Source organism: Lithobates pipiens, unplaced genomic scaffold, assembly GCF_037356315.1.
Source record: "Lithobates pipiens isolate NorthernLeopardFrog02 unplaced genomic scaffold, aLitPip1_a1.2 Scaffold_18, whole genome shotgun sequence".
Taxonomy (NCBI): Eukaryota; Metazoa; Chordata; class Amphibia; order Anura; family Ranidae; genus Lithobates; species Lithobates pipiens.
The window spans coordinates 281909950-281931899 of NW_027507758.1; the positions used below are offsets into that span (position 1 = coordinate 281909950).

Genomic DNA, 21950 nt, shown 5'->3' on the forward strand with positions numbered 1-21950 from the left:
GTAATCATATTGCTACACTTAGAGGTGCCTCTCTTCTCTTTTATACTCTGTAGCTCCTGCTGGGTTTTGTTTCTAATCCCCTTGTGGAGGCTACCATTTGAGATGAACATTTTATGGTTACACAACCTGGTCACATTGCTATAATATTTTATATGGACTATAAACTGAAGGAGTTATGAATAAATGGTTGTGGAACAAATAATTAGAGTTTCCATTATTTACTATGGGGAAATTTTCTTTGCTATACAAGTACTTTGGATTACAAGAATGTTTCTGGAACAAATTATGCTCGCAATCCAAGGTTTTACTGTAAAAGAAATGTGCAGTTTCTAATGTCAAGGCTGTTTTGCTATAACTTATATCTTTCTCTCTTTTTTTTCTTTTTTTTTTAAAGTTGGGAAGGTTACTAAAATGTAAAATTAGCTGATTTCCTAATCCAAAGAAACATGGAATATGTATTAATTAGTTTGCCTAATTTGCTTTTAATATGTTCGTCTCTGCAATCTGAATATAAACATCGCCAGCATGTCCACCCTAACACAATGCATGGCTGATGACTCTCAATCCCAAGTGCTGCTGACAGTCTAACTCCTAATAACTGTCAGGTGCAAGCCAAAGTGTTCCCCCGATTACAAAATCACTATGTCAGCTATGATGTTGCTATAACATGCAGGCTGGAGGCTTCATTGAAAAAATATCTTTAGCCTGCAGATAGAAATCAGCATGCTCAGGCCACAGTGGCATCTGCATTGCCCTCTGTTTAATACAGCTACAATTACAGTGTTAAAATAATAATGATATTTATTATCAAACGACAACCTGATCTCTTCATATAAAGCCGCACAGACCCCTCTCTTTTAGGAACTCAATTTAGGGATGGAAGTACACGTGTTGGGCTGCCTAATGTAACCATCATGTTCCTGCTTTGTAATTATTTCATGCTGTATTTATATTTTTATTAGTCTTTTTTATGATAATTAAAAATATTTATGGCCCTTTATATACCAAAAACTATTTTTAATCCCCCTTTCCCCTATAGGATCCCTCAGGGTTGTGTATGCTTTGGCGGCAGTCTTGATGTGGTTTATGCTGTTCCTGTCTTGGTTTTCCTCTGGTTCGGGAGCTGCGATGCACACTGCAGGCGTTCCCCTTCCCTTGTTTTCTTGTGAGGGGTGGGTGGGCACGCACTGCATGTCGACGTCACACTTTCTACACCTGGAGCTGCATTTGCCAGTGATTATTCTACCTATGAGCGCTATGGGACTCGGTTTGGCACCAAACCACCAGGTGGCTCTTCCGCATTGGTGATGGCATCTTCCCTTCCCTTTGCTCGCGTATGTGTGACGTTGATGGGTCTTTTGCGGCGGTGCCCCTATAGGCGCCATCTTTGGATGGTTCCAGCATTTGGCTTCTGCTTCTTCCTTTAGACACCATACACAGCCTACCTCCCTTTTTGGTTGGTAGGCTACCTTTCCCTCATATCATTCCTTCTGCATCCCACTTTTCATTTTCTGTCCCTGTTAGTCCACTTTGCTCTTTTACCTCTCGCACACTTCCCTGCTTTTTTTTCACCCTTCTCCCTTTTTTGTGAAATTGCACGACCCTCGTGATTTTGCACCTTTCTAATTTTTTCCCCTTTGTGGTGTGTTTTCTTTTTCTTCAAACTCACCAGACCCTTTACTTTTCCAGGCAACAATGGGTGCTGGTTTCCTATCCATGATTATATATGGGAGGAGCCCAGGGAGTGTTGGGTGTTACTTATACCCCCACTGGGAGTCTTGTTCACATTCTGGCTTTTCTCCTCACACATGCACTTCATGTTTCAGAGAGGATCTCTGTACGATATCACCAGGTAACTATTTCTGATTTCCTCTTTTCCCCTCGGGTATTGCATTTTCATGCGATTTCTCATTTTTTTTAATTTTTCATATGATTTTCACACACATTCTTGCACTTAATTTTCTTATTCAGTTTATTCAACACTCACCACTCACTTTTATAATTCTATTTACTTTCTACAGCCCCAATTTGGTTTTTGTGATCACACATGCTTACTCACACACACAGCCTGATGCATGACCGTCCCTTGGAGGGTTGCCTGTTGGGCAGGCTGTCGCTAAACATACCATCTCAGCTCCCGGAGGAGATGTTCCCCATGTGTGGATATTCATGATCCTCAATACTGTACCAAATGCACATGGATGCCCAGTAAGTATCATATAGGGTTTTTTAACCCCTTTTTCTTTTTATATTTTTTCATACCTATGACTATAATGGACTAGAAATGCACAATATATCATTACAGCGATATCTTGCATGTGTACACGCTTTTTCCCAATGAGTGACATCAAGTCACGAAACACATTGCGCTAACAGATGTCGTGTTCAAATCGCATACTTCATCCTACCACGTCATTGTGGATTCTGTTCATGTATTATGTATTTGACTATATTCTAATCATTTTTTTATATGTATCATGTGCCATCCATTTTTTTGGGATTATTTATGTATTGCTGTATGAAATAAAGCTTTTCATTTCAATATTTTACTCCATGCAGGTATTTAATTATATGTGTAGTAGATCAATTTTCTATTGAATATGAATTATGAGACAAATGTCCTACTCCTTTACATATATTATAGATATGTCAATTATAATGACACACAACACTTGACCCTCCGCGTACTTCATTTAAAGTCCTGCCTCCCTGTTCTCTTTTGTATATTATCAAATGAATCATTAATTTTAAAAATGTAATGTATTGAAATTTAAAATGTCTAAAAATGGAAAACAATAAAACAATTAACACAATTGTGCATTTCAGCCTATAATAAAAAAAAACAGAGCACAGTTTTGAGTAAAACAAAAAAATCTGTGTGTGTATGTGTGTATATCGCAATAAAGTGTGTTACTGCAAGGGTATAACAAAACAGAATCTATTTTTACTCCTTAACACATTTCTATGCATAAAGCTTCAAAGACTAAACTACATTTAGCTGGTCAGAAGCAAAGCCCAGCTATTGGATGATTCAGACATGTTAATGCTATGCAAATTAAATTGTTGAAACTGATGCACTCTGTAATCCACCTAAAGATTCTGGGGAAAAAAAATTATCGAGCAACCATTAATTAGACAGCACTACAATGTCCTAATTCTCAATTCAGCAGTTCATTAGCAACCTAAACATTCCATCAAAGCATTTTACATGTGCAGTTATGACAAGCTATGCTGCTGGATGTCTGGAACTGTGACTTCTAAAAATAGTCAGCAAAGGAAAAATTATTGACAGCCTAAAATGTGTCACCTTGTCTGGGATACAGTCACTAATAAATTCACTTGATATTTAACTACATTGAAACTATCCTCTAATAAATATTGGTGGTCCAGTGCCAGGCTAAAAATGTATAGATAAATTATGGCATCAATCTCACCAGACTGTTGCCCATAGACCTACCAAAATGGGTTTGACAAATAAAATCTCCCTCTGACCTCGCTTCGGCAGGACATATACTAAAATTGGAACGATACAGAGAAGATTAGCATGGCCCCTGCCCAAGGATGACACGCAAATTTGTGAAGCGTTCCATATTTTTTGTAAGACAATGTGACTCTGTACTGTATTTTATATGCTTTATTTGTCACCGAACATTCATAACCCTTGTACGCATGGAAATGTACCCAAGCACAACTGGATGTAACAATTTTGTATGTTTTTCACTTCTTGTTTAATAAATGATTGAAACAAAATCTCCCTCTAAATTGCTATTTGCACAGCCATAACTTTCTCCTTCCTTATTCAACTTGCCATGTGACAATTCTCAGGCCTACTGGTAGGTTCAAAGCTACTGGAAATGGCATTGTGGGATAGGAACAGGGGGACAGGTAGCTTTAAGTGGGAAAAGGAAATCGTATGTGCTTACAGCTTTTACAAGCAACGGTTAATTTTGATTTTCCGGACCACAGTTTTACTTCACAGTATACATATTAGTGATGCACCGAAATTTCGGCCGCCGAAACATATCGGCCGAAAATGCCCTTTTCGGCAATTTGCCGAAAGAGAAAAACGGCCGATAATGGAGCCGAAAATGGGGCGTGGCCTGGGTGGGGGCGGGGCTCCGCCCCCGCCCTGGTGACGCCCATCATGGGGGGTGTGAAGCGCAGGAGAGCCACCTCCGCCGCTTGTTGGATCACAGCGCCGGGAACATCACAGCTTTCATTTCAATTGCTGTGTGTTCCCGGCCGCGCACCGTCACACGCAGCCCCTCCCCCTTGTCCGGGCACTTAGATAGACAGATCATCCGCAGGATTGGACGGATGATCTGTCTATCAAAGTGCCCGGACAGGGGGGGGGGGCTGCGTGTGACGGCGCGCGGCCGGGAACACACAGCAATTGAAATGAAAGCTGTGATGTTCCCGGCGCTGTGATCCAACAAGCGGCGGAGGCGGCTCTCTTCCCTGCACAGGCTGCAACAAAAGGGGACACACAGGCTGGCTGCAACAAAAGGGGACACACAGGCTGGCTGCAACAAAAGGGGACACACAGGCTGGCTGCAACAAAGGGGGGACACACAGGCTGGCTGCAACAAAGGGGGGACACACAGGCTGGCTGCAACAAAGGGGGGACACACAGGCTGGCTGCAACAAAGGGGGGACACACAGGCTGGCTGCAAAGGGGGGACACACAGGCTGGCTGCAAAGGGGGGACACACAGGCTGGCTGCAAAGGGGGGACACACAGGCTGGCTGCAAAGGGGGGACACACAGGCTGGCTGCAAAGGGGGGGACACACAGGCTGGCTGCAAAGGGGGGACACACAGGCTGGCTGCAAAGGGGGGACACACAGGCTGGCTGCAAAGGGGGGACACACAGGCTGGCTGCAAAGGGGGGACACACAGGCTGGCTGCAAAGGGGGGACACACAGGCTGGCTGTAAAGGGGGGACACACAGGCTGGCTGTAAAGGGGGACACGCTGGCTGCAAAGGGGGACACGCTGGCTGCAAAGGGGGACACGCTGGACGCAAAGGGACACGCTGGACACAAGGGGACACGCTGGACACAAGGGGACACGCTGGACACAAGGGGACACGCTGGATGCAAAAGGGGACACAAGGGGACACACTGGATGCAAAAGGGGACACAAGGGGACACACTGGATGCAAAAGGGGACACAAGGGGACACACTGGATGCAAAAGGGGACACAAGGGGACACACTGGATGCAAAAGGGGACACAAGGGGACACACTGGATGCAAAAGGGGACACAAGGGGACACACTGGATGCAAAAGGGGACACAAGGGGACACACTGGATGCAAAAGGGGACACAAGGGGACACACTGGATGCAAAAGGGGACACAAGGGGACACACTGGATGCAAAAGGGGACACAAAGGGACACACTGGATGCAATAGGGGACACTGGCCTGCAATGGGGGACACTGGCCTGCAATGGGGGATGCCTCCTGTACCACGTCCTCTGTCTCTGACCATCTCCTGTACCGTGTCCCCAGTCTCTGACCACCTCCCGTACCGTGTCCTCAGTCTCTGACCACCTCCCGTACCGTGTCCCCAGTCTCTGACCACCTCCCGTACCGTGTCCCCAGTCTCTGACCACCTCCTGTACCGTGTCCCCAGTCTCTGACCACCTCCTGTACCGTGTCCCCAGTCTCTGACCATCTCCTGTACCATGTCCCCAGTCTCTGACCACCTCCTGTATAAAAATATTTTTTAAAAACAGTCATTTTCGGTATCGGTGCTGTTTCGGTATCGGTTTCGGTTTTCGGCCTAGTGTATTTTTCATTTTCGGTATCGGTTTCGGCACCAAAAAACCCATTCGGTGCATCCCTAATACATATCACTGTATTAATCAGCATGAAGGGATACGTACACACAGTATCTCACAAAAGTGAGTATACCCCTCACATTTTAGTAAAAATGTTATTATATCTTTTCATGTGACAACACTAAAGAAATTACACTTTGTGTAAATGTGCGTCCCCTCAAAATAACTCAACACACAGCCATTAAAGTCTAAACCGCTGGCAACAAAAGTGAGTACACCTCTAAGTGAAAATCTCCAAATTGGGCCCTATTAGCCATTTTCCCTCCCTGGTGTCATGTGACTCGTTAGTGTTACAAGGTCTCAGTTGTGAATGGGGAGCAGGTGTGTTAAATTTGGTGTTATCACTCTCTAATACTGGTCACTGCAAGTTCAACATGGGACCTCATGGCAAAGAACTCGCTGAGGATCTGAAAAAAAAGAAGTGTTGCTCTACATAAAGATGGCCTAGGCTATAAGAAAATTGCCCACCATGCTGCAACTCCGTTTCAGGGTTGTGACAAGACCCTACAGTAGTTTACCAGGACAGGTTCCATTCAGAACAGGCCTCGCCATGGTCGACCAAAGAAGTTGAGTGCACGTGCTCAGCTTCATATCCAGAGGTTGTCTTTGGGAAATAGACATATCAGTTCTGCCAGCATTGCTGCAGAAGTTGAAGGGGTGGGAGGGTCAGCCTGTCAGTGCTTAGACCATACACTGCACACTGCATCAAAATGGTCTGAATGACTGTCGCCCCAGAAGGAAGCCTCTTCTAAAGATGATGCACAAGAAAGCCCACAAGCAGTTTGAAGACAAGCAGACTAAGGACATGGATTACTGTAACCAGGTCCTATGATCTGATGAGACCAAGATAAACTTATTTGGTTCAGATCGTGTCAAGCGTGTGTGGTGGCAATCAGGTGAGAAGTACAAAGACAAGCGTGTCTTGCCTACAGTCAAGCATGGTGGTGGGAGTGTCATGGTCTGGGGCTGCATGAGTGCTGCCAGCACTGGAGCGCTACAGTTCATTGAGGGAACCATGAATGCCAAAATGTACTGTGACATACTGAAGCAGAGCATGATTCCCTCCCATCGAAGACTGGGCCGCAGGGCAGTATTCCAACAGAATAATGACCCCAAACACACCTCCAAGACGACCACTGCCTTGTTAAACGAGCTGAGGGAAAAAGGGGATGGACTGGCCAAGCATGTCTCCAGACCTAAACCCTATTGAGCATCTGTGGGGCATCCTGAAAAGGAAGGTGGAGGAGCGCAAGGTCTCCAACATCCCCCAGCTCTGTGATGTCATCATGGAGGAGTGGGAAGAGGACTCCAGTGGCAACCTGTGAAGCTCTGGTAAACTCCATGCCCAAAAGGGTTAAGGCAGTGCTGGAAAATAATGGTGGCCACACAAAATATTGACACTTTGGGCCCAATTTGGACATTTTCACTAGATAGATAGATATACATAAAGTCTCAATTAGTCACTAAATGTTCCGCAAGAGTAGTACATGTAAATGTCATAAATAGTTCCTCGGATGGAAAAGTGCACGTGTAGTTGATTAAAAAAGCAAACTAGAATGTTCATGAAGGAGGGGATTAATGCATAATCCATAACCAGCGGGATACTGACAGCTGTGAAAACATAAGAGATAGAGCGCACAGGTTTCTATTGCAACACAGTTTATTAGCAACAATGAAATTAAATAAAAACACAATGAACTCACAAGGATAGGTAGTTCTGGGCTTTCATGTCAAGCTGAGGCAGGTGGACACGCCCCCTGAAACGCCTTGTCCCGGCAACCAGGAGCGCTCCTTGTCAGCTGGAGCTGCCTGGAATTTTTACTGTGACTGGAGGACCTCCATTATGGACCAGCGGCTTGTGTGACACGCTAGGATTCTACACCATCCTATAGCCCCTGGCTGATTCCGTTTGGAGCTCTGGCCAGGGGCAATCATCCGCAGCTTGACATGAATGCCCAGCACTACCTATCCTTGTGAATGCACTGTGTTTTTATTAATTTTCATTGTTGTTAATAAACGGTGTTACACTAGAAGCCAGTGCACGGTGTCTCTTTTTATGATTTCACAGATATATTTAATGGATGGCAATATACAGAATTTTGAGTCTAGTTATATTTGATTATTATTAACTTGACACAGCCTTATCTTTATATTATTCTTAGACTTTAGAAGCATTTGCACAAGGTTTCCTTTCCTTTGTGGTTTTAAACTGGTCTACCCGGCTACCTTTTCATACCACCTGACAGAAAAAAAAGTAGATTAAAAGATTAGAGAGATAGGTTAAGGGACTACTAGAAGTATGGTGCAGAAGACTACTGGAAGTGGCAGAAAAACTAGACAGGCTACAGGAGATCTCTAACATTCTGAAGGACACCACCATAGACTTCAAACATGCTGCAAGGGACTACTAGATAGCATACTGTATACTGTACTGGAAGAAAGTACTACAGGCCAAAAATGTGGCAGAAGAGACTGCCAGCATGCTGCCAGAGATGTCTACAGAACATTGACATGCATAAAACTACCAGGGACCACCAACATGCTTCAAGAAGAGACAGGCATGCTAAAAGTAATCAACTCACTGCAAGACAATTGTACAGGCCACAGATACATTGCAAGAGACCATCAGTGGCCACAGCTACGCTGCAAAAGAATTCTAATACACAAAACATGCTTTAAGAGACTACTGAAGGTTACAGAAAAAATACAAGATGCTTCTAAAGACCAACAACATGCTGCAAGAGAGAGCTGGAGACTGCTGGTAAGCTACCAAAGACTACTAGAGGCCACTGTTATTCTGTAAGAGACTAGTAAGAGACTAGTAGAGATAATTAACTTGCTGCATAAGACTACTAGAAGATACATACATGCTAAAAGACCACAAACATGATGCTTGAGAATAACACTGACATGCTGCCAGAGACTACTAAAAACACAGACATACTGTAAGTGATACCAGCCATTACACTGAAGAGACTACTAGAGGCCACAGGTATGTGTCAAGAGACAGATAGAGGGCACATGCATGCTGAAGAGACTACTAGAGGACACAGCCATGCTGTAAGGGACTACTGGAGGACAAAACCATGCAGTATGAGACTACTAGAGGACAAAGCCATGCTGTGAGAGACTAGCATATGCCACAAACATATTGCAAACTACTACTAAGAATCATCAGCATGCTGCAAAGACCTCTAAGTGCAACTTACATGTTATACAGTCAATGAGATTATGCTACTTCTAGAAGCAACCAACATTATGCAAGATAGATTACACTGACATGGTAGAGACCCTGGTATGCTCTAAGAAACTACGAAAGGTCACATACAAGCTGAAGGCGTACTACAGGGCTCGACAAACCCCAGGCGCCAGGTCGCCAATGCGACCAGAAATCGCAACCTGGCGCCTATGCTGCCACCAGCCCACTCACTATCGATGCCCCAGACATGCAGCGCATGAACACTGACTGCCATCCTCCTCCCTCCTACACACTCAGCGGCGGCGCGCTAAGTGTGTGAAACTGACAAGCAACGGAGAGAGGATGATCTGTCAGATTTCAGCCTGATGTCAGGGTGGGCGGGACCGGCCGGGGTGGGAGGGACCCAGCAGCTATCAAACACCAGCCAATGGGATCTGGGTGGGCCGTTACGTGTATGTGACCCGCCCCTTTTCTTAAGCAGCCCAATCGTTGGCTGGTGTTTGATGGCTGCTGAGTCCCGCCCACCCGGCCAGGACCCGCCCCCACCCCGGCATCAAGCTCAAATCTGACATATCCGCCTCTGTTACTTGTCAGTTTCACACCCCGGCTGGGTCCCGCCCATTCTGACATTAAGCTCAATTCTGACAGCTCCTCTGTTACATTTCAGTAACAGAGTGCTCCGTGTGAAACCTGCCAGTGCCACCTGCCAGCGCCAACCAGTGCCATCTGCTAGTGCCAACCAGTGCCACCGCCAATCAGTGCCACCTGCCACCACCAATCAGTGCCACCTGCTAGTGCCAACTAGTGCCACCGCCAATCAATACCACCTGCAACCACCAACCAGTGCCACCTGCCACCGCCAATCAGTGCCACCGCCAACCAGTGCCACCTGCCAGCGCCAACCAGTGCCACCACCAATCAGTGCCACCTGCCAGTGTCAGTGCCACCACCAATCAGTGCCACCTGCCAGTGTCAGTGCCACCACCAATCAGTGCCACCTGCTAGTGCCAACCAGTGCCACCGCCAATCAATACCACCTGCAACCAACCAGAGCCACCTGCCACCACCGCCAATCAGTGCCACCTGCCAGTGCCACCTGCCACCGCCAATCAGTGCCATCTGCCAGTGCCATCTGCCACCACCAATAAGTGCTACCTGCCAGTGCCACCTCCAATCAGTGCCACCGCCAATCAGTGCCAACTAGTGCCACCGCCAATCAGTGCCATCTGCCAGTGACAACTAGTGCCACCGCCAACCAGGGCCACCTGCCATCACCAACCAGGGCCACCTGCCACTTCCAAACCAGTGCCACCGCCAGTGCCACCTGCCAGTGCCAAACCAGTGTCACCTGCCAGTGCCAGCCAGTTCCATCTGTTGCCAGCCTTACTCTTTCTGGTCAGCCCATAACCCTGATGTAACAGCATTTCAATGGAGTTATTGACTGGGTGCTCCATTGTGAGTTAGGGATAGGGGGTGAAAATGAGTGGCCTTACCCCGGGAGCTGGGAAAAAAAACTGGCTCCTAACTTTTTTAACTGGCTCCTATATTCAAAGCAAATTTGTCAACCCCTGGGGTACTATACTATAAACCAATGACATGGTGCTTTGGCTAGAATACTGGAAACCACTGATATGGAAGAGGAGACTAGGATGGGCCACAGACATTCAGAATGAGACTAGTAAAGACCTGATATGTTGTGAAAGACTACTAGAAGCTACAGCCATGCTCCGATAATGTACTAGTAACTGCTGACATGTCTCAAAATATGCCACAGACATGCTACAAAAGACTGCTAGAGTTCACCCACATACCACAAGAAACAAGTACAACCAGATAACTAGTGACTACAAACATTTGTTAAAAGACTACTAGATGCCACTGACATGCTGCAAAAAAGACTTGACCAGAGACTACTAACATGGTGCTAGAGAACAAAATAGATCAATGGCATGCTGCAAAAAACTACTGGAGGCCTCCAGCAAGCTGCAACAGACGAGTAGTCATTCTATACAAAATTAGTATGTAGGAAAGCGTGATGACGATGACTTCCCATCAGCCCCTGAGGAAGTCACTTTGACAAAACTTTTACGTGTAGGGGAGGTTCTGCCTATGCCAGACTATGTACTTGCAGCCTGGTGGATACATGTACTTGTATCATTATATGCCGATGATCTGTGCCTATAGCTTTTTATTGATTAATAAAGTATTTTTTTTTACGGTGCTTCACTACTACAAATCTCTTTTGATAGTGTTTGGAATTCTAAACTGATGAGATCATCTGTGGTCTAAGGGTATAAGCAGTGGCATTGTGGAGTGGTTTACTAGCGATGTCAGACCATGATGGTAAGTTTGTCTCCATTTGTAATTATCACTGGGTGGTCTTCTGCAATCTGATTATTCACACAAAGCTGGAAGAAAGACTCTATTGTTTGAATGTTGGGTTCTTCTATGGACTCTTAGTGATTTGGACAATTTTCTGTATGTATTGCACTTTCATGGTCACTCTGTACATTTATATGGGTGCTCCTTATATGAGGGTATTTTGATGTGTTAATATTTTTACGTGATTAGCTGTTGATTTATTGTTATTATATTTATTCACTATGCTTCATGTTTTATATTGTTTTCGGTTAATGAATTTTGGGTGCGGCACAATTTGGTGGGTTTGTGAATTTTCATTATACAAAATCAGACCTGATCTAGCAAGGTGAATGCCAGTTTTTAAGGCCTGGTGCATTCAAATTGTAAAAACCTTTATACCGAATGTCTCTTAAGTGCGCCTTTTTTTATTTTTTTATTTTTTTGGGGGGTTGAACTAGATTGACTTGTGTTTTTTTTTTAACCTGACTAACTATGTAACTATACTCCCTTTTAATTTCTTAAATACACTATTGAAACACTTTGTTATGAGTTTGATAAATGCAAAAATTATTTATTGATCCTGACAGAAATCCAGAGACCTGTCAACTTTCTGTGTACTCTACCTTTCTTGCACATTTTCTATTAGTATTGTTTCCCGCTCCTCCTATGGACTAGAAAACCCCCCCCCCCTATATTTTGGCGATAAGAAGGGAGGTGTTCTGCATTCTCAATACACTTCCTATCCAAGGGCGATAACACTGCTCCTCCATAGATACAGTACAGTAAGTGAGTGTTGCCATCCTAGGACTGGAAGCGTGTTACTGACAGGACCACCAAGTATAAATGAAAGTAGAAAAGCCATACAACCACCACATCTATAGACTTAATAGGCTTAAACATATTTTTTTTCTTGGGCTTAAATACATTTTAATTAGCTCTTCACATGGCTATTTTTAATATCTTTCGAAGAGGCTGATGTCCAATTCCTTCACCACCAATCGTAGAGACAGTTGCCGATCTTGTGCCAGGATTTGTCGCACTCGATCAATCATGTCTGGGGCTCTGCTCGTCAATGGCTGACCTGAATGGTCATTTTCTTCCTATTGCGAAAGTGTTTGAACCAGACGTAAACACATTTTCTGCTTTCAGCTTCCATCCCTTACACTTGCACCAACATTTCATGTGTCTCCTCACTGTTTTCTCCAACTTGTAGCAGAACTTAATGTTCATTCATTGCTCCATTGCACTGTGACCCTACCTCTCATGCTGACTACATCTGACTGCCCGCAGTGAGCTAAATCTGATGGTCATGTGTACTCCGCCCCAAGGTGGTGCTTCTCAACGTGCCTCTGGATAGCCATGTGCATGCATGCGCACCTGGTCCATGTTGCCGTTGAGATATCGGACCATTTACTGAACTTTTTAGACAAACCTCATATGTTACTCTGATTAAACCTTGAGTAACACAGGGTACATATATGGGGATGTACAGGTGATAAATAGACATGTCTATACCTATTTATATGTTGTCTCCAATATTTTTAAGTGATTTACATTAAGTTTTTGCATTGTATTAATGAAGCATTATCTTAAGGAGGAAGTAAACTCTGATGGGTTTTACTTCCCCTTTGTTTCTCTGCAAAAGTAAAGCATAATGGGCTACTATGCATCACATAGTGTATCACTTACCTGACACAGGAGCCTGTGATGTCACCGCTTTCCCCTCTTTCACAAAGCGTCCATCTTCCTTCTGGGTATCGTGGTTCTGGAGCTGTGATTGGCCGGAGCCGCAATGACATCACTCCCGCACATGCGTGCGGGAGCCGTCACTAACGGCATGATCGCCGTTAGAAACAGCACGCTCAGTGCGCCGTTGTCTAGGGCGCATGCGCCGTAGACATTGATGCCTGTCTTTTGCAAATATCTCCTAAACCGTGTAGGTTCAGGAGATATTTCTTGCACCTACAGGTAAGCCTTAATCTAGGCTTACCTGTAGGTAAAAGTGGTCTGTAAGTGTTTACAACCACTTTAAGAATTGTATACGTTGGTTTGCATCATAAAAGTGCCAATAAATTTGTTTGGACTAAGTTCCAATACATTATTTGTCTGGATATTTATAGCCCCCAGAGAATCCTGGGTAAAAGTGAAAGAATGGGTAAATATATATATATATATATATATATATATATATATATATATATATATATATATATACTGTATAAATATAAGAGCAGAAGGATGGATGGTGGTGTGAAATCTGTCAGATTATATTGGTTATAATCAAACCAATTAATCAGAATCTGCTTGAATATTTACTCAATTACATTTAATAGAAGAAATAATGAGATAAATTGCTACTACACTACTGTTTCTAGGTTTATGAGCATTGTCCTATTAAATGAGCCATATGTAATGAAAGCTCTAAATTGCCACCAAAGTGTTTGTCTGTACTAACTTATCCTCCAGCACTTGGGAACCTTAGCCTTGGCTAGGGATTAGAAGAATTTCTCATCGCCACTGACATTCACATTTTCTCTTTTGTTCCCTCTGTACTCTCACATACCAGTGTTAGGGGGGAAAAAAAACAAAAAGCAACAGGAAAATGAATGTCATTCCAGGCTAGTACAGAATGAAAGAAGAAACAATGGAGTATTAAAGCCTTTAAAGGGCTTCCAACATACCACTGAATGGCATTTTTGGAAAAGAAGACATCTTCTGCTTAAGGAAAAAAGCACCGTACCTAGTAAATGTATGTAATTCAATTTGTACCAGATTCCTGTCCTGTGGAATGCAGATACCTTGCTGCAAGATGCCTATGAGAGAATTGATCCTAATTAGCTACTCTTGTGTTTTCTTTTGATCTTTTATTTTGGTCAGTTGTACAAAGATTAAGCTGCTTTTAGAGAAGTATACGTAATAGTTTTAAAAAAATAAACACAAAAGGGCACCTCTATCTAGACAATTTAAAATGCACTCACTGGATAAAAGTGCTGGAGGCTTGTCATGGACCCATATAGACCTCCATAGGATTACTGCGAGGCTGCAGAGCTCAGCAGGCATATGACTGGTGCCTGCTGAGCTCTGCATCCTCACGATGATCCTATGGAGCGCAAAACATTATCTCACAATATTCCTAGCAGAAGAAAATCAAATAAATAGCTGTTCAATGTTAGGGTTTACACACACACATACAATAAGAAAAAAAGGCATGCGTCATGGGACTGGCCTGATCCTGTAGGAAACAGCACCAAGCTGACAATACATACAAAAAATTTGCTATTTCTCTGAGATGAGAGCAGTCATTTTTGGGTAATGTCTGCAGTCTGATGGTGCTCATATAAATGGTTACTTAATCTGGGCTGAATTGAGTGAAAATTATTTTATGACCATGAGTACATATCTTCCAGGCTGCATAGTCTGAAGGGAACAAAAGGCTGATCCTATCAAGTTCCACTGTAAATGTTGTCATTGTGCCAAAACTATTGTGCAGCCAAAGGCTAATGGGCTTGAGGGTCCTATTGCTAGAACCAATTCTTCAGGGACCCTTGGGCTTCAATCATACCTGAGAGTTTTGTGGCTCCAGGCTCGAAGCTCCAAAACGTGCAGCATCCAAAATCCCATATATTTCATGGATAACTATTCATATAAGAACGCTCACACACCTGTAGCTCAATGCCCAATGATCGAAATGCTACCTGAACCATATTTAAAGGGGTTGTAAACCCTTGTGTTTTTTTTACCTTAATGTATCCTATGCATTAAGGTGAAACAACACTTGGCATTCACCGCCCCCCCTCCCCGTTTTACTTACCTGAGCCCCTTTATCTCCTTGGCGGGGACGCACTGTCCCTCTCTCCGCGGGGTCCCGGCTCTTGATTGGATAGATTGATAGTAGCACAGCCATTGGCTCCCATTGCTGTCAATCAAATCCAATGACACGGGTGCCGGGGGGCGGGACAGTGTCTGGCATTCGTGACTATGGAGACAAATGCTGTACTCGGGAGAGTGCGCGCAAGGTAACCCGCTCAGGAGAGCGCTTTTCCTAGGGGGGTTATCTGATGTGGGGAGGAGCCATGAGAGCCGCCGGGGGACCCCAGAAGAGCAGGTTCAGGGCCACTCTGTGCAAAACGAGCTGCACAGTGGAGGTAAGTATGACATGTTTGTTATTTAAAAAAAAAAAAACGATCCTTTACAATGACTTTAAGGGAGAATTGGACATTTTTTTTAGCCTGTAAGAATTGGTCTCCTTCCTTTTTAGCGTTCCATTGGCTAAAAAAAATAAAAATAAAAAAAAAGTCTGATGTTTGAATACACATGTAAAACATGCAGAAAAAACATGTGAAATGCTCAGTAAATCACATTTGAAAATTGTGCAGCCTAGACCATTTACTTTCTCTTGTAGAGTTGATTTCTCATTAGTAAAAATGCATCTCTCGTTGTTCCCTTGCTAGCAGGAGAGATTATGCAATGTTCCTGGCAAGGAAGAGAAATCTTGGGTCATTCTGCTGCTAGTAATTTGTCACCAACAGCAGAATTTCTCACCTGACATTTGAGTTGAGGGGCAACTTTTGCTTGAAAATTTCTCACACAAGTATGCTGTTGTGTTACTGGGTAGGGGAAATCTTTAGTCGCAGGATACACTTTCATTTTATAATATCAGCATTGTAATCGCAATAAAAAATAGCTATTTTTGACAAATATAATATCTTAAAATAACTTGCATCACACTGTGAGGGCTGCCTGTCTGCATGCTTTGCAACTTCACTTCCCCTGTTTACAAAGGACCACTTACCCCATGGTACATTGCTGCCTGTAAGCAATTCCTATACTGACTCTGCCTCCTGAAAGTCCTTCTCTCAGCACCCCTGAAGACCACAGGCTCTGTAAAATGTACGACAGAGTAATGCCTACTCACAGGGCATAGTCAATACCTTAATCATATATAATGCCTAGTATGTGTACAGCATGAATGTGTCTCAGTCCCTATAAGTACACTAGAATACAGAAAAAGAGTGGCTCTTATTCTTTATTCCATTTTGAATACCTGTCACAGAATTCAAGAAAGTAAATGTGTGGGGATCTTCAAAATGTTTACAAACGTCAAGATCATTCATAGTAATAGAGGTAAGCCAGAGATAATTGAAATACAATATAGAAACGAACACATGATTTTACATTTTAACCATAGATAGGCTTTAAAAAAATGGAAGTATACACAATGGAAGTTCACACATATGCAGAGTGCAGGGCTCCAGATAATCGATTTAGAGTGGAGAAACTGATCTTTTGGTTTTCCTTGGGTTTTGGTATTCCTTGATTGGTTTACAGAGTTTGGAGATTTCAAAGAGTTTTGGGAAGGAAGAAATCTTCAACCTAGTGTCCAGGTCTTGCAGGAGACTGTGAATGCAGGTGTGCACAGTAGTGATGGACGAACTTCCGACGGGACGTTTCGCGAACGCGAAACGCGAACGGACACAAACGTTCGCGAAAACGACCGTTCGCCGCGGGCTCCATTGACTTCAATGGGAGGCGAATTTCGCAAACCTTTAGGTCGAATTTGCGGCCACGGGGTAATTATTAGGGGGTAGCACGTAGTCCCACCACCTGGACAATAGCATAATACATGTATGAGGTGAATTTGGGATCGATAACTACAAGCATTTTTTTTTTATTTGGGAAATTGTTCTGACAATTCAGGACTATGGAGCTAATGAAGGCAATGGAGGAGAGGGAAGGTCAGGGACCAGGGTAGGCAAACAAGAGGGTGCAGGAGATACAGAGCACTGACAGCAGCACCGTAATACAGAGCACTGACATCAGCACCGTGACATACAGCGCTGACAGCAGCTCCGTGACATACAGCGCTGACAGCAGCTCCGTGACATACAGCGCTGACAGCAGCTCCGTGACATACAGCGCTGACAGCAGCTCCGTGACATACAGCGCTGACAGCAGCTCCGTGACATACAGCGCTGACAGCAGCACCGTGACATACAGCGCTGACAGCAGCTCCGTGACATACAGCGCTGACAGCAGCTCCGTGACATACAGCGCTGACAGCAGCTCCGTGACATACAGCACTGACAGCAGCTCCGTGACATACAGCGCTGACAGCAGCTCCGTGACATACAGCGCTGACAGCAGCACCGTGACATACAGCGCTGACAGCAGCTCCGTGACATACAGCGCTGACAGCAGCTCCGTGACATACAGCGCTGACAGCAGCTCCGTGACATACAGCGCTGACAGCAGCTCCGTGACATACAGCGCTGACAGCAGCTCCGTGACATACAGCGCTGACAGCAGCTCCGTGACATACAGCGCTGACAGCAGCTCCGTGACATACAGCGCTGACAGCAGCTCCGTGACATACAGCGCTGACAGCAGCTCCGTGACATACAGCGCTGACAGCAGCTCCGTGACATACAGCGCTGACAGCAGCACCGTAAGCAGCCCCAGGAGGAAGTCAGCACAGCACAGGGATGGTGTGATCCCCTCATAATAAGAACCCCCAGGAGGAAGTCAGCACAGCACAGGGATGGTGGGAGCCCCTCATAATAAGAACACCCAGGAGGAAGTCAGCACAGCACAGGGATGGTGGGAACCCCTCATAATAAGCAGCCCCAGTAGAAATATGACACCGCTCAACCTCTTCAAAGAGGAGGGTAGGGGCATATAGTACGGTGTGCTTTTTTGGGTCAGGGAAGTGAGCCAAATGAATTAAGAAGGTCTGTGTGCTTGATTCCAAAAATTGTTTATAGACATATACATGGTCTACTGATCACATGTGTTGAATTCCTCCGAGATCCATGCCTCATTCATTTTTAGAAATGTGAGGTAGTTAACACTGTGGTGAGCTAGGCGAGTACGCTTATCGGTCACAATCCCCCCTGCTGCGCTGAACGTCCTTTCGGACAGGACACTGGATGAGGGGCAAGCCAACAGTTCGATTGCAAATTGGGCAAGCTCTGGCCAGAGGTCAAGCCTGCCCACCCAGTAGTCTAGGGGTTCATCACTCCTCAGAGCGTCCACATCGGCCGTTAACCCAATGTAGTCGGACACCTGACGGTCTAGGCGTTCCCTGATGCTGGATCCGGATGACACCTGTCGATGGGTCGGCTGAAAGAATGACCTCATATCCGAAGTCACCAACACATCTTCAAACCGGCCTCTTCTTGCAGGCGCTGTTGGATTGGTACCCGCAAATCCTTCTCTGGGAGTGGGAATTGCTCCTCTGCCAGCGCACGCAAAAGCAGAATGCAGCATTTCTCGAAGCAAGGCCTGGAAGTGCTGCATTCTGACAGCCCTCTGCGACGGCGGTAACATTTCCGCCATTTTGTGTTTGTACCGGGGGTCTAAGTACGTTGCCACCCAGTACTGGTCCTTGACCCTCATGCTTTTTATACGGGGGTCCCTATTAAAACACTGGAGCATGAAGGCCCCCATTTGCACTAAAGTGGAAGCGGTGTGGTGGCCTGGCTCCTGCTCATCATCCAGGATAATGTCGTCCTCTTCATTCTCCTCTCCCCATCCTCGCACAACAGGGATCCCAGAAAGGTTTAAAGCATGCTCTTCTTGCTCCTGCTCATCCGCCCCGGCACCATCCTCCTCTGACTCCTCATCAGACTCCTGTTGTTGACTTGTCTCAGATAGAGTAGCCCCCCCTGGGAATTCATCCAGCATTGCGACTTCCTCATCTTCCCGCTCCTGCTCCTCCACAGCCTGATCAATGACACGACGCAATGCACGCTCCAGAAAGAAGGCATAAGGTACCATGTCACTGATGGCGCCATGGCTGCGACTGACCAGTTTGGTGATCTCCTCAAATGGCCGCAGAAGTCTGCATGTGTCGCGCATGAGCAGCCACTGGCGCGGTGAAAAAAAACCCAGCTCCCCAGAACCGTTTCTTTCGCAGAGTTCATACAGGTAGACGTTAACTGCACGTTTCTGCTGGAGCAGCCTATCAAGCATATAGAAGGTTGAGTTCCATCGCGTCGGGCAATCGCAAATAAGACGTCTGACCGGCAGATGGTGTCGCCGCTGAATGTCAGCAAGGCGAGCCATGGCCGTGTAAGATCTTCTGAAATGGGCCGAGATTTTCCTTGCCTGCCGCAAGATGTCCTGGACCCCAGGGTATTTGACAAGGAATCGCTGCACGACCAAGTTTAAGACGTGTGCCATGCACGGCACGTGCGTGATTTTGCCCTGTTTCAATGCGCTAAGCAGATTGGCACCGTTGTCACACACCACTTTACCAACTGTCAAATTGAGCGGTGTTAGCCACTCATCTGCCTGTGAACGCAAAGCTGAAAGGAGTGCCGGGCCAGTGTGGCTCTTTGCTTCCAGGCACAACAGACGCAGCACGGCATGGCAACGTCTCACCTGGCATGTGGAATAGGTTCTGGGGAGCTTGGGCGGTGCAGTGGAAGAGACGCTAGCAGCGGAAAAGGAGGAGGCAGCTGAGGAGGAGAGGGAGGAGGATGGAGTAGGAGGAGGAGAAGAAGAGTCAGGCCTGCATGCAATCCGTGGCGGTAAAACCAAATCTACACGGGTGCCACGGGTTACATGCTTGACGGCCGTCAGAAGGTTCACCCAGTGGGCAGTAAAACTGATATACCTTCCCTGCCCGTGTTTGCTAGACCACGTGTCTGTGGTCAGATGTATCTTGGCACCGACACTGTGTGCCAGAGATACATTCACTTGCCGCTGAACATGGCCATATAGCTCTGGGATGCCCTTCTCTGAGAAATACTTCCTTCCTGGGACCTTCCATTGTGGTGTTCCAATGGCCACAAATTTGCGAAAGGCCTCCGAGTCCACCAGTTTATATGGCAGTAGTTGGCGGGCTATGAGTTCTGACAAGCCAGCCGCCAACCGTTGGGCAAGAGGGTTATCCGGCGTCATCATTTTTTTACGCTCAAACATTAGGCCCACGGAAGCCTGCCTTTTTGCAGAAAAATGTGAGCTTGGCGTGATGGAAGGTGGAGTGGAGGACAATTGTGAGGAGAGAGGAGAAGGAGAAGTAGAAGACGAGGCTGGACGGTGAGAGCCTGCAGTGTGGCTTTGTGTGTTCCGTTGCTCCCACTGGGCTCGGTGATGGCTGCTCATGTGCCTTCTTAAGGCGGTCGTCCCTAGGTGAGTATTGGGCTTACCGCGACTAACGCGTTGACTGCAAAGATTGCAGATGGCAACGCTATTGTCAGCAGCGGACACGTTAAAAAAAGCCCACACTGCGGAGCCATGTGCCGGTGTCCTGGGAGCGCCAGATGTGACCGTACATGGTCGATGACTCGCTCCTGATACATTTGCAGTCTGCTTTGTCCCTGCTGTGCAATGTAAGTCATTGCTGCTTCTCCTCCCTATCTGCTGGTCCATATCTCCCTCTGAACTCCCCTCCTCTTCCTCTCTTGTGGGCACCCACGTGACATCACTAGACACGTCATCATCAACGTCACCTTCCCCACCGCTATAAGTAGAGATCTCGGAGTAGGCAGCAACACCGGGGACCAACCTCCTCCTTGGGCTGATCTGGGTACTGGCGTCAGACTGCTGAGTAGCGCTTGTTGCTACCTCCTCTTCCTGATCCAATACCAAGAGTGGCTGCGCATCAGAAATGTCCTCTTGATATGGATCGGAAAATAATTCCAGTGACTCAAGCGGAAGGTATGTGGTGGTGGTGGTGGTGGTCGTGTTGTTGGTGGTAGTGTCTTTGGGGGTGCACATAGCAGAGAGTGAAGAAGAGGGTGCAGATCGAGAGGATGAGGAGGGTGCAGAAGAGTAAGGCTGAGCGAGCCACTCAACCAAGTCTGGTGCATCCTTTAAAGTAATTGAACGCACCTTCTGCAACTTCCCACTTTGGCTCAAGCCTGTTGCTCCTGCCCTACCCCTACCACCCCTGCGGAAGGGCCTGCCTCTTCCTCTGCATGTCATTTTTTAAATGACCCTGTGACAAAACTCTTAGTCCCTATACCGCTGAAGGACTGCTGCAGTATAGGTGAGCGGTCAGCAGTGGTGCACGTCAACCCTATCTATTGTGGACCGATAGCGGTCCTTACAGAACAGCAGACTGTACCGCACTCAAGCCTATGTACCGTAGCACCCTATACCAAGTTACCAGTCCTTATAAGAACTTTTGTGGACCAAGCAGGTTGTGTATTAGTGTTTAGCAGACTGTACGTCAGTCCCTATACCGCTGAAGGACTGCTGCAGTATAGGGCAGCGGTCAGCAGTGGTGCACGTCAACCCTATCTATTGTGGACCGATAGCGGTCCTTACAGAACAGCAGACTGTACCGCACTCAAGCCTATGTACCGTAGCACCCTATACCAAGTTACCAGTCCTTATAAGAACTTTTGTGGACCAAGCAGGTTGTGTATTAGTGTTTAGCAGACTGTACGTCAGTCCCTATACCGCTGAAGGACTGCTGCAGTATAGGGCAGCGGTCAGCAGTGGTGCACGTCAACCCTATCTATTGTGGACCGATAGCGGTCCTTACAGAACAGCAGACTGTACCGCACTCAAGCCTATGTACCGTAGCACCCTATACCA

The 21950-nt window shown here is 46.0% G+C and overlaps 1 protein-coding gene and 1 non-coding gene across 3 annotated transcripts in view; one reads left to right on the forward strand and one right to left on the reverse strand.

Annotated features, from left to right (window-relative positions):
- Positions 1–21950, reverse strand: part of SLC35F1 (solute carrier family 35 member F1) — a 487635-nt gene that overhangs the window by 408380 nt on the left and 57305 nt on the right. The window lies entirely within an intron of this gene.
- Positions 3490–3596, forward strand: LOC143990680 (U6 spliceosomal RNA). The gene has a single exon (XR_013277402.1). It is a non-coding gene; the product is annotated as a U6 spliceosomal RNA (small nuclear RNA).